Consider the following 7,649-nt stretch of genomic DNA (forward strand, 5'->3'; position numbering starts at 1 on the left):
GGGTTGTCATTAAAAGGGCATGAAACTTTATCTTCTCTTTCCCATTCCCAAGGGGACATTAAAATCCAACCCATAGATTACGCAGAGCAACAAATCTTTCCAAGGAGCTACATATTCAGTGTACGCTTACCACACTTATTTTTAGTTCTCTTGTCAATTTTTTAAACCAGGAAGTTTCTATTTCTTCCTGTGAGTTCAATGGGTTTTAATTTCATACATATTTTGATTGGCATATATTTACGATACCTACTCTATCATGTTGCCATGTATTCCTTTTCTTCAGAGCAGCCAAAGATTTTCAAAAGAATCAACATGATTAAAATTCTTTTAATACTTTTCCAGTGATTTTAGGATTAAGACAAAGTTTCTAAAGAGGGCTGACCAGTTCCTGCATGCATATTTCTGCATATGCCTATAGCTTTATTTTGAACTATAGTTTATATGGCATTCTGTTACCCAGGAATTATAGCCTTCCACCATAATTTTCAATGTTTCTACATGCTCCTTTTTCTCCCTTGAATGCTCTTCTTTCTTCCTTTCACCTAGTTAATTCCCATTTTCCTTCAGACCTTAGTTCAAGCTTCACTTCAAGAAAATCTTTCCTGATTTCCTGAAATGATCCCATTCTTTCCTTCCCCATGAGGCTATTTACTTCTTTCCCTATTTATCACTCATCATGCTTACATTTTTAAATTCCATATGTGTATAAAAATGATTAAACATATATGTGATTCTCTCTTTAGACTATAAACTCTCTGAAAGCAGACATTGCATCTACTTTTACTCATTTTTGTTATCCCCAGCTCTGGAATTAATATATGTGTAAATGGAATAAGCAAATAAACACAATATAGTGCTCGCTTCGGCAGCACGTATACTAAAATTGGAACAATTCAGAGAAGATTAGCATGGCCCCTGCACAAGGATGACACACAAATTTATGAAGTGTTCCCTAGTTTTCCTAAATGATATTGCAGGGACAGATGCTGGACTTTATATATCCTGCCACAACCCACTGAATGTACTGGGAGAGAGTGTAAACTACAGCGTAAACTGTAATCCATGTGATGCAGCAGTGCTCCAAAATGTATTCACAAAATGAAATGAATATACCACAGTGATGAAAGAGGTTATTGATGTGGAAGGAGTGGGGTGGGGTGAGGTGTGGGGTATATGGGAACCTCTTACATTTTTTTAATATAATATTTTTTGTGATCTATATATCTTTTTAAAAAAGGCAATTAAAGTTAAAAATTTTTAGAAAGCATATCAAACAATAATATAGTATAAAAGAATGTGGAAATATATTTTATTTTAAGTTATTTTTTAACTTTGATTTTCCTGGCAGGTACAGTCCTCTGTTCAAATTTATTAAAGTACCTATTATTTTTAAAAAAAATCAATAACAAAGCATAGACTGTATAACACAGGGAGTCCATCAGTGGAAGATGGACCATGGTCAGCAGGGCAAATATGAGAACATTCTCTCATGAACTATTAACAAATATTCAATACTAATACAGTGTGTTAGTAAACCAGTGGGTTGGGGGGAAAATATACCAAGTATAGGATATAGGCTGTCATCAGTAGTATTATTTTGATGATGCTCTTTCTCTAGTTTGTAACAATTGTTTCACAACAGTGCAAAGTGTTGGTGGTGGGATGGTATATGGGAACCCTTTATGATGATAAGCTTACAACTATACACTTATTGTTTATGTGTGTTCATGTATGAATAATATACTTCAGTAAATTTTATTTTAAAAATATAGAAAAATAAACACAATATAAATATTGGCTATTATTGAATAAGAAATGCTTAGTTTTTAGTTTTCACAGTCAGGAGTGATTTACATTAGAAAGAGGACTAGAGAAGATCCTAGAAGTAACTTCTTCTCTTAAGTTAGAACATTGAGTTTTCTTAGACAGGGCAATGTATCAATCTCATCTTCCTTCTACCTCCTCCATTTTTGCTTGTTGGGATTATATGTTCATAGGAATTTGTCATTTTAGCAGAACTCCCATCTTCAGGAGTCTCAGGTGCCCAGAACTTCAAAGTAGATATGGAGAGCTGATGACCTGTGGTATACTGGTGATGACTCTCATATATGGAGGCTGATCAAAAACAATGCTAGCTTATTCCTAGCAAGAATGCAGGTGAGGACTTCCAGGAAGATGGAAGATTAGAGAGGCAGAGGAATCACATCTCTCAGCAAAAATAGCTAGAGGACATGCAGAAACCATCTGAAGAACTGCTTTTGGGTTCAGGGGAAGGTGAGCTACCACCCAGAAGCAAGAGGGGTGAAGTAAAGGAGTCACAGTTGCCTGAAAAAATCCCAGGTAGAGCTGTAAAAGCAGCAGCGGGTGTCACCTACAACCACCTATGGAACATGAAGAAGTCCACAGACTGCAGTGGGTGTAGAACTGAAAGGGTTGCAGAGTTCTCTTCCTCAAGAAAGGGGAGGGGGGGCACTGCCTACAGCAAATTCAGAATTTGGCCCATAAAGGACTTAGTCTGCTGCATTGGAGGGGATGCAACTTCCAGGCTGATTGGGACCATGACATTGTTTCCCCTGAGAGCCAGCAGGGTAGTAAAGATAATTTGCCTTCTCAAACACCCTCCTTGCTGCCACAGTCTGGTTGCTAAAGAGGCAGAGGAAGAGTGGAGGTGGCTGGCCAAGGGTGGAGAACAGCTTCTGAGAAAGTTTGTGATGCTTTGCCAGCCTTGAGGACATTGCTTCTGCACCATCTACCTGCCTGAGGAGTTACAGTGAATGCATTCCCCCCCACCACATGGGTTCTGAACTGAGAGATATGCTAGAGTGCCATCTGCTGGAAAGAAAAGAAAAGTGTATGAAAAAATAATAATGAATTAACTAAAGAGAAGCAGGTGCCTTTACTAACACCATTTCCAAAACCTTTGGAAACTGACCTGCACCCCATGTCTGGGTCCTTAGCCTTGGTTTGAGCAGCTAAACCAGAGCAATCCTAAATATCTAGAACATCTTGAACCAAGATCCAAAGAACAATGGTAGCAGACAGCTACTTAACAGTAAATTCCTATGCAAGAGAGAGAAACTGAACTTAAGAGTAAATTCAGCATCAGTAGCAGGTGCCTAGACATCAGCAAAAAATTACATCAGCAGAAAAAATCAGTTTCAGATGAGAAACAGGACTTGAAACAACAAATCAATGAGGTTCATACAATCTCCTAAATCAAATCATGGAGTTGAAGGGCAACATAGCTAAATAAAGAAATAAAAGACATTAAGAAGATATCAAGTGAGCACAAAGAAAATTTTGCTAGGATAGAAAGATAACAGAACTTATGGGAATGAAAGACACAAGAAGTGAGATTAAAGTACAATAGAGGCACACAACAGCAAATTTGAAATCATAGAAAAAAGAATCAGTGACATAGAAGAAAGGACAACTGAAATTGAAGAGAAAGAAGAACAGCAAGAGAAAAGGGGCTAAGGGAGTTGAATGATTACATGATTACATGAAGTGCACCAACATACATATTATGGAAGTTCCAGAAGGAGATGAGAAGGGAAAATGGGTATTTGAGGAAATAATGGCCCAAAATTTGCCACCTCTCATGAAAGACATGAATATACATGTCCAGGAAGCACAGTGTACTCCAATTAGAATTTATCTAAATAGACCTACCCTAACACACATAATACGTATAATGCCAAATGCCAAAGGGAAAGAGAAAATTCTGAAAGCAGCAAGGGAAAAGTGAAACATCAAACATCAAATAAGACTTAGTGTGAATTTCTTTTCAGAAACTGTGGAGGCAAGAAGGCAGTGGCATGATATAATTTCAATACTGAAAGAAAAAAAAACAAGAATTCTTTGTTCAGCAAAATTATCTTTCAAATATGATGGTGACCTTAAAATACTCACAGAAAAACATAAACTAAGAGAGTTTGTAAACAAGAATTCAGTTCTGCAGGAGCCACTAAAGGGAGTTCTGTAGCCAGAAAAGAAAAGAGAAGAGAGAGAGGCTTGGAGGAGAGTGTTGAAGTAAAGACTATCAGAAAGGGCAACCAAAAGGTAAAAAGATGGACAAAAATAAGACATGACATATGAAAGCCAAAGCATAAAATGTCTGAAGTAATGCCTTTATAGTAATAACACTGACTATTAATAGATTAAACTCTCCCCCCCAAAAAGACATAGGCTGACAGAATGGATAAGAAAACATGAGCCATCCATATGCTGTCTGCAGGTGACTCACCTTAGACTCAAGGATGCAAACAGACTGAAAGTGAAAGGTTGTAAGAAGATATTTCAACTATGGCAGGGGAGGATCATTGGTGTGAGTGTCATTGATGAGGGATGCACAGGCAAGAGGGAGTTCTCCAGGGTATTCATATAGGGTATATAGATATGGTCAGATGTTCGTTGGGTAGTGACATAGTAAGTAGTGGTTCACGTGACAACTGAAGGAGTGCTGAGTTCCCATCCTGGAGAGCTCTGTCACATTCTCCAATGGAACAGCAATAATCCCCCAAGTGCAAGGGCAAATACCAGTGAAGAAGGATGGTCCAATGATGGGCCCTTGATACTGATGACTATGCTTATGAGCCTGTGTGCTTGAAATTTTAACCAGGTCTAGAGCTGCAGGATGCCTAAGAGTTACCTTCTGAGAACCTCCATGTTGCTCAAGTGTGGCCATTCTCTAAGTCAAACTCAGCATATAAATGCATTACCTTCTCTCCAGCATGGGACATGACTCCCAGGGATGAGCCTCCCTGGAACCAAGGGATTACTACCAAGCACCAGTTAGTAATGCAACTAGAAAATGACCTTGAATAAAAGGGAGAAATGCTAAAGATAAATGAGTTAACATGGCTAAGAGAACTCAAAATGAGTCGAGAGGTCATCAGAGGAGTCTAACTTAAGCACATTTCAGCAGGAACTCAGAGACAGACAGAGTAGATAAAACCACAGGTAGTGGTGCTCCTGAGGGCTACAGAGACACCCGGGTCCTATGGTCATGGCAGATGGCTCTGGATTTCAGTGCCTTGCCAGTGGTCCCTACTTTAAAATTTGTGCTTCTGAGTGTGATGGAGTTGGACTCAAATGCGACTTCTTTACACATGCCTCTTCTATCACTTTTACTGAACCTGTGGCTGGCACTGGGGTTGGTATATGCTCAGGAGACTTTAATCTCTGGACTGTCCACATGCCAGCTAGGTCCTGTGCCTCAGCAGAGCTGCAACACCTATTCTCTGTTTTGTTGGACTTACCCAGGTCACCTGGAGGTAAGAATTGTCAACCACCATTCCAAGGAACTGAGAGAGTCTACAACTGCAAGCAGGAGAATTCCATCCATCAGTTATGTGCAATCTAAGCTCCCTCTCAATTTAGAGGTGGATGGGGCATCACCATCCCAGGCTCCTCAGGATAGAGGAATAAAATATGGATTAGAGTACACTTACTGGTATTCTACTATAGAATTATTGTGACTCTAGCAATGGAAGAAATTATATCATTCATGTGGAGACAGTGGTCATGGGAGTTGCTGAAGGCAGGGAGAGGGAAAAGAGGTGTGATATGGGGGCATTTTCAGGACTTGGAGTTGTCCTGAATAATATTGCAGGGACAGATGCAGGACATTTTATATCCTGCCATTACCCACTGAATGGACTGGGAGAGTGTAAACTATAATGTAAACTATGATCCATGCTGTGTAGCAGTGCTCCAAAATGTATTTATAAAATTAATGAATGTACTATACTAATGAAAGAAGTTGTTGATGTAGGAGGAATGGGGGGTGTGGGAGTGGGGTATATATGAACCTCTTATATTTTTTAATGTAACATTTTGTGTGATCTATGTATCTTTTTAAAAAAGATAATAAAAAGATAAATAAAAAAGAGCAGTTGTAGCTATACTGGTGCCAGACAAAACACACTTGAAATGCAAAAATTGGTAAGAGATGCAGAAGATCATTATACATTAATTAAAGGGACAAGCCACCTAACAAGAAAGAGTAACAGTCATAAATATCTAATACATGAAGCAAACACTGACAAAACTGAAAGGAGAAATAGATGTTTACACAATAATATGTGGAGACTTCAACATGCAACTCATTATCAATAGAACAGCTAAAGAGAAGATCAATAAAGAAACAAAGAACTTGAACAATAAAATAAATGACTGGTTCTGGCTGACATATTCAGCGCATTGCACTCCAACAAATCAGCAGGCTATACATTCTTCTCAAGTGCTCATGGATCTTTTCCCAGGATAGACCACATTTTGGGCCACAACACAGTTCTCAAAAAATTCAACAAGATTGAAATTATACAAAGCACCTTCTCTGATGATAATAGAATGAAGTTGGAAATCAATTAAAGGTGGAAGAGGGAGAAATTTTCAAATATGTGGAGGCTAAACATCACATTCAAACAGTCAGTGGGTTAAAGAAGAAACTGCAAGAGAAATTAGTAGATATCTCAAGATAAATGAAAACAAGAAGACAACATGCCCAAACTTATGGGATACAGTGAAGGCAGTGTTAAGAGGGAAATTTATAGCCACAAATGCCTATATTAAAAAAGAAGAAAGAGCTAAAATCAAAGAACTAACTGAACAAATGCAGGAACTAGAAAAAGAACAACAAACCAATGCCAAAGCAAGCAGAAAGAAAAAAGTAATAGATTAGATCAGAAATAAGTGAAATTGGGAACAAAAAAATAGGGGAAGTCAACAAAACTGAAAGCTGGTTCTTTGAGAAAAATCAATAAAATTGACAATCCTTTAGAAAGACTAACAAAGAAAATAGAGAGAAGATGCAAATAAATAAAATTAGGGATAAAAAGGGAGATATTATGACTGACCTGACAGAAATAAAAATGATCATAAGAGGATATTATGAGAAACTCTATGCCAACAGATTAGACAACCTAGGTGAAATGGATGGATTCCTAGAAATGCACAAACTACACTGACTCTACAAGACTCTGAAAGAATTACAGGAACGAAATAAAACAATCACAAGCAAAGAGATTGTATCAGTCACCAAAAGTCCTCCAGCAAAGAAAAGTTAAGGACCAAATGGCTTCACAGGTGAATTCTACCAAACATTTTGAGAAGAATTAATACCAATCCTTTTTAAACTCTTCCAAAAAAAATTGAAAAGGAGGAAAAATTACCTGACACATTTAATGAAGCCTACATCACCCTAATACCAATGCCAGATAAAGATACTACAAGAAAAGGAAATTACAGATCAATCTCATTATAGAAAATACATGCAAATATTCTCAACAAAATACTTGCAAATCAAATCCAACAGTCATATAAAAACAATTATACATCGAAATCAAGTGGGTTGTTTTTCTGGTGTACAAAGGTGGTTCAACATAAGAAAATCAATCAATATAATATATCACATTAACAAATCTAAGGAAAAAACACACACACACAATCATCTCAATTGATGCAGAAAAGTTATTTGACAAAATCCAGCATCCTTCCTTAGTAAAAACACTTCAAAAGATAGGTTTAGAAGGAAAGTTCCTCAACAAAATAAAGGGCATATATGAAAATCTCATAGCCTAAATCATACTCTATGGGGAATTGTTGAAAGCTGTCCTTCTAAAATCAGAAACAAGACAAGGATGCCC

The 7,649-nt window shown here is 37.5% G+C and overlaps 1 non-coding gene across 1 annotated transcript; it reads left to right on the plus strand.

Annotated features, from left to right (window-relative positions):
* Nucleotides 1-853: 853 nt before the first annotated feature.
* On the plus strand, nt 854-960 carry LOC111765906 (U6 spliceosomal RNA). The gene has a single exon (XR_002798111.1). It is a non-coding gene; the product is annotated as a U6 spliceosomal RNA (small nuclear RNA).
* The last annotated feature ends 6,689 nt before the right edge of the window (nt 961-7,649 follow it).

The sequence above is a fragment of the Dasypus novemcinctus genome, chromosome 20, assembly GCF_030445035.2.
Source record: "Dasypus novemcinctus isolate mDasNov1 chromosome 20, mDasNov1.1.hap2, whole genome shotgun sequence".
NCBI lineage: Eukaryota > Metazoa > Chordata > Mammalia > Cingulata > Dasypodidae > Dasypus > Dasypus novemcinctus.